This window comes from Protopterus annectens, chromosome 5.part0 (assembly GCF_019279795.1).
Source record: "Protopterus annectens isolate FY-2018-M chromosome 5.part0, PAN1.0, whole genome shotgun sequence".
NCBI lineage: Eukaryota > Metazoa > Chordata > Ceratodontiformes > Protopteridae > Protopterus > Protopterus annectens.
Genome location: NC_056735.1, coordinates 1,455,832,185 through 1,455,847,006, shown reverse-complemented (window position 1 = coordinate 1,455,847,006; position 14,822 = coordinate 1,455,832,185). Strand labels below are relative to the sequence as shown.

General features: G+C 37.7%; 1 protein-coding gene across 1 annotated transcript in view; it reads right to left on the bottom strand.

The window, feature by feature from the left end:
- The window catches only part of COL4A1 (collagen type IV alpha 1 chain), a 1,084,337-nt gene that overhangs the window by 561,950 nt on the left and 507,565 nt on the right, over window positions 1–14,822 (bottom strand). The gene's annotated exons all lie outside the window — the stretch shown is intronic.

Below are 14,822 nucleotides of genomic sequence, written 5' to 3'. Positions count from 1 at the left end.
TGAGTTCTTCTAATCATATTAACTAATTGGTCGATGACAATTATAGAACTATAGGCTGTATAAAAAGATTGATATAGTCTAGGAAATTAGAAATGATGAAGTCATTGTTTGTTAGTTATATTAGATCTAAACTTGAGTATGGAATAATGATATGGAAATCTTATAAGAAAACAAGCATGAGTAAACAGGAAAGAGTACAGCAGAACTATACTAATGGCATCCATGGATGTGAAAATTTAAGTTATTATGAAAGATTACAATATCCGAACTTGGTACATTTCTCATATAGCTGGAGGAGAACTTATTCAGGTTTATAGGGCATTTAGAGGCAGCTACCTCTGGGAATGTTTGGGGTTATCAAAAATAGTAGAGAATTATCAGACAACTATGTAGAAGATTAATTAGGAATGAGAAGTGTACTAAATGGTTGCCTGACAGAGCAGTTGGTGCATGGAACAGACTACCAAATTACAGAAAAGCAAGCCCTAGTTTAGATATTAAGAACAGGCTGGACACATTATGGGAACAGCAGTTTTGCTATACTGACAGGGTAGTAGGGTATTATTGGTCATGCTTGAATTATTTGTACTTATGTATGATTTACCTTCAGTTAGTTGGTGAACATGTACGTTGACATCCTGAGTGTAAACCACCGTATGTCAAAAACTGAAACTTTGATTACCTAGTATGCACATGTTGAGGAAGAACATCAACACATGCAGCTTTAAAATATTCTGTGTCCCAACAACCCCCACTAATTATATATACTAACTCTGAGGTTGCATAATCCTAAGGGGAAAGGAACATTCCCCTAACCATGGATTTTTAGTCTCACACACTCAGTGACTATCTGTATAACTGTATATCGACTAAACCAATGAAACTCATACATATGATACTAAAGACCAACAGAATCCCTTCAGCAAAATGTATTTTACTGTGTACAAAAATTTTATTATGATGTAAAAAGTCTATGCCATTTTTTCACCTAGGTTTTTCTTTGATGATGCCTGAATAGAAACAGTTCATGGGTTCATAATTTTGACTACCAATCTTATGATCTTTTGAAGGCCAAAGAGTTGCAGATCAGGCAAAGGTCGAACATACCCACAAACAAACAGAGAAAGAAAAAGTTCCAGGCTCCAACCACCACAGCTGAACACCACATGTAAATTTATTGATGTGAAAAATAAAAAGGTTAGCACTTTCACAGCAACAAAATACCACTTCGTCAGACCATTACAGAGCCTGGTAAACCATCTTCTTATACAGAAATTCAAAAAAATACAATTAACCAAGACATGTTACTAAGCACTGACTGAACAGCCAATCAGATACCATCAAAAAACATCATCTTTTACATATTGCATCAGTTCTAGAATCAGACTAACAACCAATAAAAATATAGAAATACTTTCATACACTAATAAAATTCATTGTTTTCATAAACATGCAGTAACAATATGTGTCTAAGGGAGGAACTAACTAACAAACAGTATGCAATCGGTGTTCTCTTCAAAGTCCAATAGCAAAACAGCTATTGACACTTCATTTAAATATAGACCTTTCTGTGTAATTTACTACAGTCAGGTCAAAAAGTCATATTGAGAACTGATACAATGGTTAGTGCTTATGATCTTTGCCGTAAAACCAAGATGGCATTTTCTATGCACATACCAGAAAAGACACACATAGACACACACACACACACACACACACACACACACACACACACACACACACACACACACACACACACACACACACACACACACACACACACACACACGTATACACATCTCTCTCTCTCTCTCTTTGTATACATTTATGTGTGTTTCTCTATGTGTGTGTGTGTGTGTGTGTGTGTGTGTGTGTGTGTGTGTGTGTGTGCATTTATTTATTTATCTTTGCTTACTGGAAAATTCCAACTGGGGTTTCTCTCAGTTTCAGAGGGAGTCTGGGAAGAACAAGTATACTATATAACAGAAAAAATATAAAATAATGTAGAGTTATATTATATCACATAACAGGATAATGCAGAGCACCTTCCATACACACGAGTTATTGAAAAATGATGTAGTTGCTTAAAGAGAGATTTGACATTTAAGAATAACTAACTTACCGTGTGAGACTTTTAGTTAGAATATGTAAGGATGGGTAGCACAGGAAGTGAAAGGATTATATTGGAGGATGCATTTAAATAAAGAACTCTAGTACTATATTTTATACGTAGAGAGTGGTATAGATAGAAGGTAAAACATGAATGAAAGAAATAGATATATCAGTGGTTACCCAGAAGAAAACTTCTTACAGGAGAGAAGTGGGTTGTAGGCTGGATTGGAAAGGATGTAAAAGCATGACAGAAAATAGTAGAGGCCCATTTTGGGTGTTAGTACACTGTAATTATATTAGTGTAAAATAAAGAATTTGTGTGTAAAGAAAGCTAGAGTTAATTGTATGATTAGAAGGAGCATGTGGCTGAATTCTTGGGGTTCAGCCTAGCAGTAGTGCAAGAGGGCAACTAGTTGTTTAGTGCTTCTTCAGTGACACCATAAAACTATTTATTGTGTCTGTCTGCTTTCAGGGGAGATTCGGTTCCAAGATTTTGCAACCTGGTTAGAGTATAATGAATCACTTGCACTGTTATTAGATCTTGTGACAGACAGTAGAGGTTTGTTGTTGGCATGTACGACTTGATTAAGGGTCTGGGATTGTATTTCTTTTAGAGATGGGCAGTTTTCTGGGGAGTGTATAAGTTTATAGCCTAAGATAAGTTTGAGCAGTAGAGGTAGTTTGCAAGTTCTAGCCAGTTAATGCTTTTTAGAGCTTTGAGGTGGTGGTGGGTTTTGTGGGGATTATTTGTTGCAAATTTTGTGATTTTATTATAGGCCATCTCTAGTTTATTTTTCATGGTTGTGGTAAGGTTTGTAAATATGGGAGAGGCGCAGAGTAGGGAAGGGAGTAGGTAGTTTTGTGCTATGGTTTTCCTGGAGTGATCAGTAAGAAATTGTTTGGCTCTCTAGAGGGATCCTAGTTTCCAGTTTGTCTTCTGATGGCTAGTAGTAGGTGTTGGTCATACCTGAGACTAGTATCAAGTAATACACTAAGGAGTTTGGCTTGCTTTACACGTTTTATTTTAGGTTTATTGGCAGATAGGGTATGAAATGTCTGCTTTTGATCAGAGTAGATTTTAGGGGTGGAGGGTGGAAAGCATCAGTTAGGTTATTTTAGCATTCAGGAGCATGTCTGAGCTAGCTAGCCAGGATTCTTTGGGTTAGAAAAGCCTGTTGGGTGTTGCATGTAGGAAGTTTAGTGTTTGGGCTGGGCAGATGAGTGTGCCATCATCTGCGTACTGTACCAGAGTAGCTTGTTTAGTGATTTAGTGTAGGTTATTAATAAAGATATTGAAGAGCAGGAGCATAGAACTGATCCCTGAGGGAAGGTGACTGTTACTGGGAGGAAATCAGAGTAGTCTTGATGTCATTTTATGGCTTCTTTACTATTGGGTAAGTGGCTGTGGAACCTGTTAATGATGGAGTACTGAGGCTTACAGAGGCTATCTCCTGGAGGAGTTTTTGGTGTGTTACTGTATTGAATACTTTTGACAGGTCCAAGATGTCATTAACTTCCCACTGTTTTGTAATTGATTAACTATATTTTTGAACCTTAGAAGGACAGTAGGGGTGCTGTGGTTAGGTTGAAAGCTACACTGAGTGGAAGAGGGTAGGGTGTGGTCAGTGAGGTATTTGATCAGCTTGGTATCGATACATTTTTCTAGTACATTGGATATGGGTACGAAAATAGCAGTAGGGCAGTAGTTGATAAGGTGTGTAGAATTTCTGTCTTTATGGAGGGATATAATGTATGATAATTTCCAGATTTTGGGGACATGATTCTCTTATGTGGCTCTATGAATTAATGTGGAGACATGAAGTGCTATAACCTCTGCTGCTACTTTTAGGAACTCAGCTGGTAACTTGTCAGCAGCCAAGGTGGTGGGTTTCCAGTTTTAGTAGCTACTGTTTTATGACTGAGGTAGGGGCACTATTAAGTTTAAAGAATATCTTGGTGGTATGGGGTTGTAGAATACTGAGGGGTAATGAGGGGTTTTGCTTGCTTAGTGCCAAGACCGAGTTTACTGATTAGCTGTTGAACTGAATTGCTGTGCTACCTGGATGGCTATTTGTTGTCGTTACAGTGGGGTAGAGTTTGGTCCAGGATTGAGCAGTGACTTTAAGAACAGTCAGAAAAGTTTGATATTTTGTTAGGAATTTTGTAGGTCAGTAAAATAGGGTCTATATTAGAAGCACTAAAAGGTTTCTTAGCGAATACAGAAACCGTGACACATATTAATTGAATCGCATTTAAGAGATTCAATGAATATGTCATAGGGCAAGGAGATAGTTGGCCAACATCACGGAGTTGCCCTTTCCTTCCCTATAGTGCAATCTCGGAGTTGGTATATTTAGTTAGGGGGGTTGTGGGGACAGAGCCCACCACATTCGGCGGTGTAGGGGCAAAGCCCCCCCACCTGTTTATGGTGTTAATTTTTTTTTTTTTTTTTTTTTTTTAGCAAATGGTTGCGTAAGTTTTTTCCCTATGGAAAAACTCGATTATGTGGCCTTTCGCTATTGTCAGATTTTATGCATTATGTGTCACCTTTTATGTAGTCGTGCATATTCACTTTCGGTCTTATAATATAATCCCAGTAAAATACCCTTTCCTGTAACTGTCTTTTTTTATGTGCGATTCCTTCAGATGCTTTTAATTTTGTATGGATGTTTGCTTTTTATTTTTTGTATATGTTTTCCAAGCATGGTCTCTTTTTGTCAACCGTTTCTTGGTAGTCTTTGTTAGCCAGGGTGCTATGATAGTTTTAACTCTTTTAATTTTAAGTGTGGCTTGTTTGATCATTCTGTTAAGGAGGATATGATATGTTTTAAATGAGTGATTGGTTAATCTAGTGGTAAAGTTTTTAGGCAGTTCCAGTTACGCTGTTTTAGAGTTGTAAAGAATTTGGGGTTGAAATTACACAAGTCTTGGACTTATCTCTATGTTATTTGTCACTGAATATTTAGATGCTTTATAATAGCATAGGCTGGTAGGTGGTTACAAATACTATCTGATAAAGTTCTGCTGTCATTGATGTTTTGAGGCTTGTTTGTAAGATTCCAATCCAGTGTGATTTCTTTAATTGTTTTTTTTGGTGTTCTGCCAATAATTCTTATTATCTGCAAGAAGCCCAATAAGTTTAGGTCAGGTGCAGTACTGCTTATTTTTTTCCAATCAATGTTTACATCACCTAAGATTATATATCTTTATAATTTTGTGCATCCACTGTAGAAATTCTTCAATTGTAGCTAGATTATTTCCAGGGTGGATGTTAAGTCCTATTAGGCAGACAGATTTGTTATTGTTGAGTTTGAGATGGGTAATAAAAATGTTGGCATTTTGAAATTTTGGGGTAGTTTGAGTGTATTGGGTCAGTTCTAGGCTGTTCTTATTCATCATTGATACTCCATCTGCTCTTTTTTCTAAACTATCTGTTTGAGTTATATTGTATTCAGGGGGGAATATTTCATTATTAGTTATCCCTATATACACAACACAGACACATAGAATTTATACACATATAAACATGTCATATATACACACACTTATACTTCTTCTTCTTCCGGCTTTTCCCAGTTAGGGGTACGCCACACCAGATCACCTGTCTGCTCATGACTGTCAGTGGAGTTTTACGCTGTTGATTTGCCAGCCTGGCACTCAACCTTCCACAACAGGCACACACATGCAAGCACTTACGCCTAGGGCCAATTTAGAGTATTCAATCCACCTACAGCATGTCTTTGGGATGAGGGAGGAAACCTGGAGGAAACCCACATGACCACAGGGAGGACATGCAGACTCCGCACAGAAGGCACCCCAACAGAGGATCAAACCAGAGAACCTCTTGCTGTGAGGTGGCAATGCTAACCGCTGCAACACCGCAGCCGACCACACACACACACATATATATATATATATATATATATATATATATATGTGTGTGTGTGTGTGTGTGAGAGCATATGCATACATACATGCATAAATAGGCATATCTGTAAAGATTACTTATGAAGCAATTTAATGACTGACTTTCTTCCCCCTGTAAGGGTAAGCGTATTCCATATTCTTGAAATGTGCTGTGTAATACATCAGTTATGTGATGTTTAGGAATTTCTCACTTCTCCTGAGAACATTGTATAAAGTATCTGTTACTTTTTGGTATTATTATTAAAACTTGTTCTTTAGCCTTAGGTTCTTTAATCTAGTGTTAACTCCTCCAGAGGTGCATTGCAGGTATAGAATTCCAGATGGCATTGCCTTATAGACCTGAGAGAGGTCACTTCCTAGTAACCTGTAAAAAGCAGGTTATGAAAAATCTTGAAACCTTTCTTAAAAGCTCATGTTTTACAGCTGTATGATTTTTATAATATGGGATCATTGTCACTTTTCAGTTACTTTCAGGTGGCCTATTTGAAAGTCACAGAAAGCAAAACCTTCTTAAATAATAGATCTCATCAGTGACGTATAAACTGGTACAGCACCTTGTATGGATTAATTGACATGCCTTTCAGAATTAAATGCGGAGTATTTGTTTCTGATTGTGGTAAACACATCCTTGATGTCCTAGAGTTTTAGTAATGATGTGCTTTCATTTGAATTAACAGTTTATTCTGTAATCAGAATTTACATCCTTTTCACCAAGTTTTATGATCCTGCATTTATTGACATTAAAGGCAAGGCCATTAAACCTGAATAATCCATATATTTTTAGGGGGATTCTGGCATCTTTTACCAAAGTACATATGTTACTTACTTTAGAATCAACAACACATTTGGATATCCAGAACTCATTTCCCACTTTTATAACTGAGAAAACTAATCTAAAAAGAAACGGAGCCGGTATAGAGTCCTTTGGGACACCACTGATAACCACTGTTGGGACAGGCAGAAAATCACTTCAGTTTGATCAGTCATGTTCTATTGCTTAAACCTTATAGTATCATTTAAATTTGCACTGGCTAATTTTTAATGCTTTTAATTTCCAGATATTCCATTTTGTGGAATAGTGTTTATTGCTTTAATTTATCAGATAATCCATTTTCCGGAACAATGTTGAATACCTTTGCTAGTCTTTCATCAAATGCTACTGTTGTTTCTTCAAATAAAGCCGCAAGGTTCAAAAAGCAAAATCTTTCCTTAATGAACAAAAACTGTTCCACTTCTAAAAGAAGTAGATCCACTACATCTTTGGGATACGTTTTATTAATGTTCACTCCCTGATTTTACATAGAATGCAAGGTAACCATTTGAATGCCCCCCCCAAAAAAAAGACTTACTAGTAAGTCTGAGATGGCCTTTTCTCAGAATATTTCCTTTTTTGTAAAGTATGATGCCCCTCCCATGCAAAAAAGAAGTTTAAAGGAAAGAGAGATTTTCGATATTCGCTTTTCTCCTAGTTTTGGTCTTTTTTTGGGGGGGGGGCTTGTTGGTGCTTGGCATTTCAAGTGCTATTTCAATAAGGAGACAGTATACATCTCAGACTGATGGGTCTAAAATAAGGTCCGATACCCCTCCATTCTGACACTTCAAAATATGAACCCAAAGTAGGAAGAATTCCACAGCTCACAATAATCCACACTGGCAAAGTTGCCAAAGAATGCAAGATCCAAAAGGTAAAATATTTTATTTATTTTAAAAAACAGTAAAAAGTCAAAAGGGACTTCAACAGAGTAAAGAATGCAACAAACTTCCTGAATTTAAACACAAAAGCCCAGGAAAAGGTTACCAAAGGGCATTTGAAAAAGGTATAGTAACATCAAACCAAATTCTCTTAGTAAATATTACAAATCACATAAACTTGCAAACTGGGTTCTTTATTTTATTTTACATTTGTTTACTGGGAAGGTCCGACTGGACAGAGCTGTCCGTTTTCAGAAGAGGTCTGGGAAGAAAAGCTCCAGAACAATTACTAACATGCTATACATAAGATATTTACACATTCAGTAATAAAAAATATACCAGACAATAACATATGATTACATAAAATATTTACATAAGCATAGTGATTTAAACATACAATTAAAAGTATAGCAGGTAGTAACATTTGATTGTTTTTCATACAGTATATTTAGTAGAGATAATCTTGAAGATGTACTGAAGATAAGACAAGAAAGGAAAAACTAAAAAAGGAGAAGAATATAGACAAGTTCATATGAGGTGCATTGACATTTTAAGTGAAAGCTTTTCAGCTTAGTCTACGGGAGAGTTAGTGGGTATAGATGGGGCAGTGGGGTGTAGGTGACAGTGAATTGGTACGTAATGTGCAATAATATATAGTGCATCTGTGGGAGTTTTAAAGAGGTTGGATAGTGGGTAGGGGAAAGGAGTTAGAATATGCCAGCCAGGTGCTAGGCAGTTACAAGTAATGTGTGATAACATATAGTACATCTGTGGGAGTTTTAAAGAGGAGGTTGGATAGTGGGTAGGGGAAAGGAGTTAGAATATGTCAGGCAGTTGCTAGGCAGTTGCAAGTAACATGTGATAATATATAGCGCATCTGTGCGAGTTTTAAAGAGGAGGTTGGACAGTGGGTAGGGAAAAGGAGTTAGAATATGTCATCCAGGTTCTAAGCAGTTACAAGTAATGTGTGATAATACATAGTGCATCTGTGGGAGTTTTAAAGAAGTTGGACAGTGGGTAGTGGAAAGGAGTTAGAATATGTCAGCCAGGTGCTAGGCAGTTACATGTAACGTGTGATAATACATAATGCATCTGTGGGAGTTTTAAAGAGGTTGGACAGTGGGTAGGGGAAAGGAGTTAGAATATGTCAGCCAGGTGCTAGGCAGTTACAAGTAATGTGTGATAATATATAGTGCATCTGTGGGAGTTTTAAAGAGGAGGTTGGATAGTGGGTAGGGGAAAGGAGTTAGAATATGTCAGCCAGGTGCTAGGCAGTTGCATGTCCAGGAGTTGTTTAGGTGGGAAACAAGCTGTTTTTTGAAGATGGTTTTATTAGGTTGCACCCTGATTTGTAGTGGTAGGGAGTTCCAAGTTTTTGGCAATGTTGCTAGAATGCAGGAAGTCACCAGAGCTGTAATGGCTTTTGGAGATTGTGATTAGTGCCTTGTTAGTGGATCTAAGTTATCAGTTATTGGAGTAGAGGATGATCAGGTCTTCTAAGGCTGGAGGTTTGTCAGGTTGGTACAGTATTTGGTGAGCTAGAAGAAGTTGATTTAGAGGTAAGATGTTTGGGAGCTCAAGCCAGGAAAGCTGTTTTAGGGCCTGACAGTGGTGGGTACGGAGTTTGTGGCGAAATTTGCTATTTTTATTGTAGCATACTGATAGCTTGTTTAAATCACTCTTGTTTAGATTAATTAGGACAGGAAAAGCATATAGTAAGGTAGAGAGAAGATGGGTATGAGCTAAGGTAACTTTACTATTGCTGGTTAGGAAGTTTTTACATCTGTAAAGATTACCTAGTTTTTTGTTGATTTTGGTTACTGTATGAACTATGTGTTTGCCAGATTTCATATTATTGTCAATAATGAACCCTAGTAATTTGTTTTTTGTGACGGGGGAGATAGGGGTATTATCTAATGCAGAAACAGAGAATGGGGGAGTAGGTGCTGCTGCTTTGGAAGGATGAAAGAGGATAAGTTGGGTCTTTTTAGGATTTAGTATTAGCTGGGAGTTTGTTAGCCAGGTTTCAATGGATGTAAAGGCTTCTTAGGTCTTAATCTGAAGTATTGGAGGGTGGGGGCAAAACAGATTAAGGTGGAATCATCAGTGTATTGAACCAGGTTTGCTAGAGGGGTGGCTTTGTGTAGATTATTTGTAAATATAGTGAAAAGTAGGGGTCCTAGGATTGGGGTACTCCTAATTTAACAGGAAGTAGGGAGAAAGGGAGTTTTTCAACTGAACAGCTTGTTGGTGTTGGGACAGATACTCCTGAAACCATAATAGAGTGGGGGTAGTTAGTTTTACTACTGAGAGTGATGTTATTAGTTTTGTATGGGAGACTGTATCAAACACCTTTGATAAGTCAAGGAAAACTGCTGACACTAGTTGGCCGTTGTTGTGTTGCATATTTACTAGGTTACTAAAATGGATGAGTGCAGTGGTAGTGCTATGGTTGGGGTGGAATCCATGTTGAGTTTCTGCAAGAAGATTGTTGGAGAGGAGATGTGTTAGGACCTGGATGTGGATACATTTTTCCATTATTTTAGCCAGTGGAGAAAGGATAGCTATAGGGCGGTAGTTTGTTAGGTCAGTGGAGTTTCCCCCCTTTGTGAATTGGTATAATGTAGGAGATTTTCCAGAGAAGTGGCACCTTTTGTTCTGAGATTGATCTGTTAATGATTATAGAGACTGGGTAGGAAATGGCTTTGGTGGCTATTTGTAGGAATTTGGCAGGTAGTTTGTCTACTGCTAAGGTGGTGGGTTAAAGTTTGGTTAGGTGTTTATAGATTGTGTAAGTTGGTACAGGTTGAAGGGTGAAGGAGTTAGTGTTATTTGATGGTTATATAGTATAGTGGGGGTTGAGGAGTGTGGGTCTGTTGACAGCTTTAATATAGAGTTGGTAAAGAACTCATTGAATTGGGTGACTGTGTTTATAGAGGTGGTGTCTATGTTTGGATGAGGAGTTGGTGATTTACCTGGTTGGAAAATACTGTTTATAGTGGCCCATAACTTTTGTTGGTTGATATTGTGCTTAGTTGAATTTCACTATAGTATTTTTGTTTGTCTAGTCTGATTTGTTTTTTTACAGTGATTCTCAGTTGTGAGAATGTTTGCCTATTAGGAGTCGTTTTGTTTTTGCACCAGGTGTCCCATGCTTTGTCTCTTTGTTTCATAAGTTGCCTAGTGCTCTTCATAAGCTATGGGGCATAGATGGTTTTAGTGTGGATGTGTCTTGGTGGGGCAAGTTGGTTGAGAATGCCTAAGAAGATAGTGTTGAAATACTCAACTGCTTCATCTATAGGAAGTGTTAAAAGAGGGGACCAGTTTGAGTGTTTAAGGGCTGTATTAAAGTCATCAGCCCTGAAGATTTTAGTGTATCTGATGTGTCTAAGAGAGCTAACTCTAGTAAGTTTAGTTTGGTCTCTGATGAAGAAGGTTGGGAGGTGGTCACTTAGAATGTCTGGTAGTGTACCAAAATTATGGGTGGAAGATGAGCAGTTGGTGAGAATCCAGTCTAGCATTGATTCTTTTTTGAGGTTTTGTCTACCCTAGTAGGGGTTTGTATAAGTTGTGAGAATCCATAAAGGTTAATATGATTTGAGGGGTGGCATGATTTAAGTGAGGTCCAATTAATATTGAAGTCACCTTGTATAACGGTTTCATGGGTAGGGTTTCTGATGTCCATTGCAGAAGAGATTTAAGGGTTTTGATGTTATCTCCTGGCGGGATATATGTTAAATAGTTCAACATTGATGTTCTGATATAGGAGAGGGACTCCACCTCCTCTTTTAGGTGTATGGTCTTTTCATAGTATGCCATAACCAGGGGGAAGTATTTCTTCATTTTTAATGTGTGGTTTAAGCCATGTTTCTGTGAGGAAGATGATGTCATGTAAGTATAATGCCATGATTGCATGGAGCTCAGTGGTTTTGTTAAGGATGCTTCTTATGTTATGATTTATTATTAGAATATTTGATTTTCTCTTAAGTAGGCTAGTATTGGTTCTAGGCTGATTCTGGTGATTTGTAGGACTTGTTATTGGACCTGGGTTGGGGTTAATATCACCACTGCATAGTAGGTGAGAGGCAATGTTTATTATGGATTGTAAGTATTTGGAGAAGGCTAAGTCACATTGTATGGATACCCTAGATTTGTTTTGATAATGGAGGAGTTTGTTAAAGAGTGAGGGTGAGATGAGTAGGGGGTAGTTAATGAATGTTAGAAGTGAGGATGAGGTGGGGTGACTTATGCTGGGGATTGTAATGTTGTTGAAGTAATTTGAGGTTAGATGGGCTTTGATGGTGAGTGCTAGTGTTAGGATTATTTGATGGGAGTACATGTTTTTTTTTTCAGAAGTGGTAGGAGTGTATAGAGATAACCCTGTGGAATGTGTAGGGGTCCTGACAGTATATAGGTAGGATGGATTGTAACAACTTTGAGAGAGGGGAGGTAGTATGTGTAGAGTGTGAAATATGAGAACAAAGGAGGGGAGGGGTGGTGGTAGTTTGTGTGATTGTCTGAGGGATAGGGGTTAGGTGTGGGTCCGGTAAAGTTAGGTATAAAGCAAATGAGCTAGGTGTGGGTGGGAAAGGGGTAGAGTAGGAGAGTGGAGTGGGCAGAGCCCTACCTAGGAGGTAAGAGCTGGAAAAAAAGTATCAGGAGTCTAAGTAATGAACATAGGCAGCATTGTACCTTAATGGCAGGGATTATGCCAGTTACTGTGTTCCACTATTTATTCACAGTGAATGGAAAAATAACTGCTTTGAAGGGACTTGGGTGACTTTACAGTAGTCAGTAATATTGGATAATTTAAATAACTGTAGAGCACTGTTCTGATTACAAGATGAGCTGCTTATCTGGGCTAAGATTCAATTGTTTGGTGGTGTTCTGCTGCCAGTTAGTTAGTTGCAATGTCAGGAACTGGAAAAAGGGGGGGAGACCTTGCAAGTATGCACGCTAAGCCAATATAATAAAGTTAAGTAAAAGTGCTAAGAACTAGATGCAGAAATTGGTTAACAGAGAATACACCCACATAAGAATATTTCAGAGAGTAAAAGTCCCAGTAGTGAGTCCTTTTGACTTCAGTTGTTTGTTTCTTACTTTCCAGTGTGAGTTTGTGAAGCTTTTTTACCCCTCCATACTGCTTTTGTGAATAAACACAGACATGCCCATGTACAAATACTCATGTTAAAATGTTTCAAGTTTGATGCTGTTGTACTTTCTATGGTGACAATGTTTTATAGTGCAGTCTTTAGGAAGATTCAGTATCTATGGGATCAGGGTGGATATACTATTGTTTAAAATAATTAGTGCAGCATAGTTGTAATTTTTGTAAATTGTTACATCTATCTCTGTTTATTTTTAATTGCTTTGGCTATGACAGAATTTGAAATTATTTTAATATTATTATTTTCTGTACATTCAGAGCTATTTCATCTTGCTGTATGTTTGTGCAAACATGTAACATAAATAAATTTGCAGTGATAGTCAAAATGTATTATCTGATATTAATTGGCTCACTTATGCAAAATACTGAAGAATAGACATAATGAAAATTCCTGCAGCTTATGATCAACTTTAATTTTGACTAGTGGGATGAAGTCTGGTTTTGTAGCACAGAGGGATGAAGTGTTTGTTACATCCTAAATTATTCAAAGTAAAACAGGTTCTGGATGAGATGGGTATGACAGGATGGGAATCTGTAGTTGATACTGGCTGGTTCATCTTGGGTGGAGGGAGACTGAGGCTTCCAGTTGGCCAACTGTTCCCATGCAAGAGGAGGCCTAAATGATAACAGTGACCACAGTCAGAGAGATACATGGGCTTGGCAGTCCCAAGCCAGTGATGACAGCTCTTATAAGCATTTGTAAAGAACCAAACATACATATGGGGAAGAGGGAAGTAAAATGCCTTACAATGACATGGGTGCTCATGTCAACCTCCAGGAGCTGGTTTATGGCCATAACAATGACATAATCATTCCTGGGATGCTGAAGAAAGCACAGATCACAAACATGGCTGCCAGAATGATGACTTTTCTAGTGGGTGCTCTTTCTCACTGGGAAGTAGGAAGGGTTGGGTGATGAATGGGCTTATCCTCACTGGGAAGTAATGATAGTGGTGGAATGAATGGGTTTAGCCTCAATGGATAGTAACAAGGGCTGGGGATGAACAGTCTAAACTGATAGGGCATGACTTGATGGTTGGCATGAATGGAAAGAAAAAACATAGAAAAATAAAAAAATCTATGGTGTGAGGAAGTTTCATATCATAAAACTCAAACTCCTATTCATCAAAATGCATACCACTACCTAATAACAAACTAACAACTCCTGAAACAAATCAAATAAAACCAGTTACAACTATCAGTAATCCTCACTTGCATTAACTTTTCCTTTCTTATATTCATTCCTTTAAATCTTTTACTTCTCTGTAATTAAAATACCATGCACATAGATATGGGGACTCTGCCTCTGTACCATAAAAAGTGAGTGCTTCACCTCCTATACTCCGACACACCTTATTGAATATATATTAACTCCGTGGTGTCACAGCCAAGGAGCAAGGATTTACTCTACAAATTCACAAATGTAAAGAACTGCAAAGTGAGTTCATTGCAGAATTCAGTGAAATTAAATAATATGGCAATGGAATTATCCAACAAATTGATGACAAGGGTTTCACTAAAAGAATTACAGTGAAACAGTAACTGTTAAAAAGCCATCCTCCTTGTGTGAGGGCACTTTTTGTTGTTACACCCCTAAACTACTTCTTTGTATTGTCTTCATTAAGAAGAACCTCATGTTGATGTCAGAAAGTGACAGCAACACAAGCACTTTTGAAGTATCAGAAGTAATGCTGCTAACACTTTCTAGAATGTGCTATCTTAAAAGCTGGCAACCCTTGTCAGATATATAAGTTCCTAGAATCAGATAACTTGTAGAGTAAGCAGAAATAATGGAGAAATTGGCTTGGCTACTTATCCAGTTACTTAGGACTGGGACCCAACTTCAAAGACTGGAGACTTGTATCTGTCTAAAATCTTTACAGGCATTTGGATAGACCAGCTACAAGACCCGAGGACACTCATT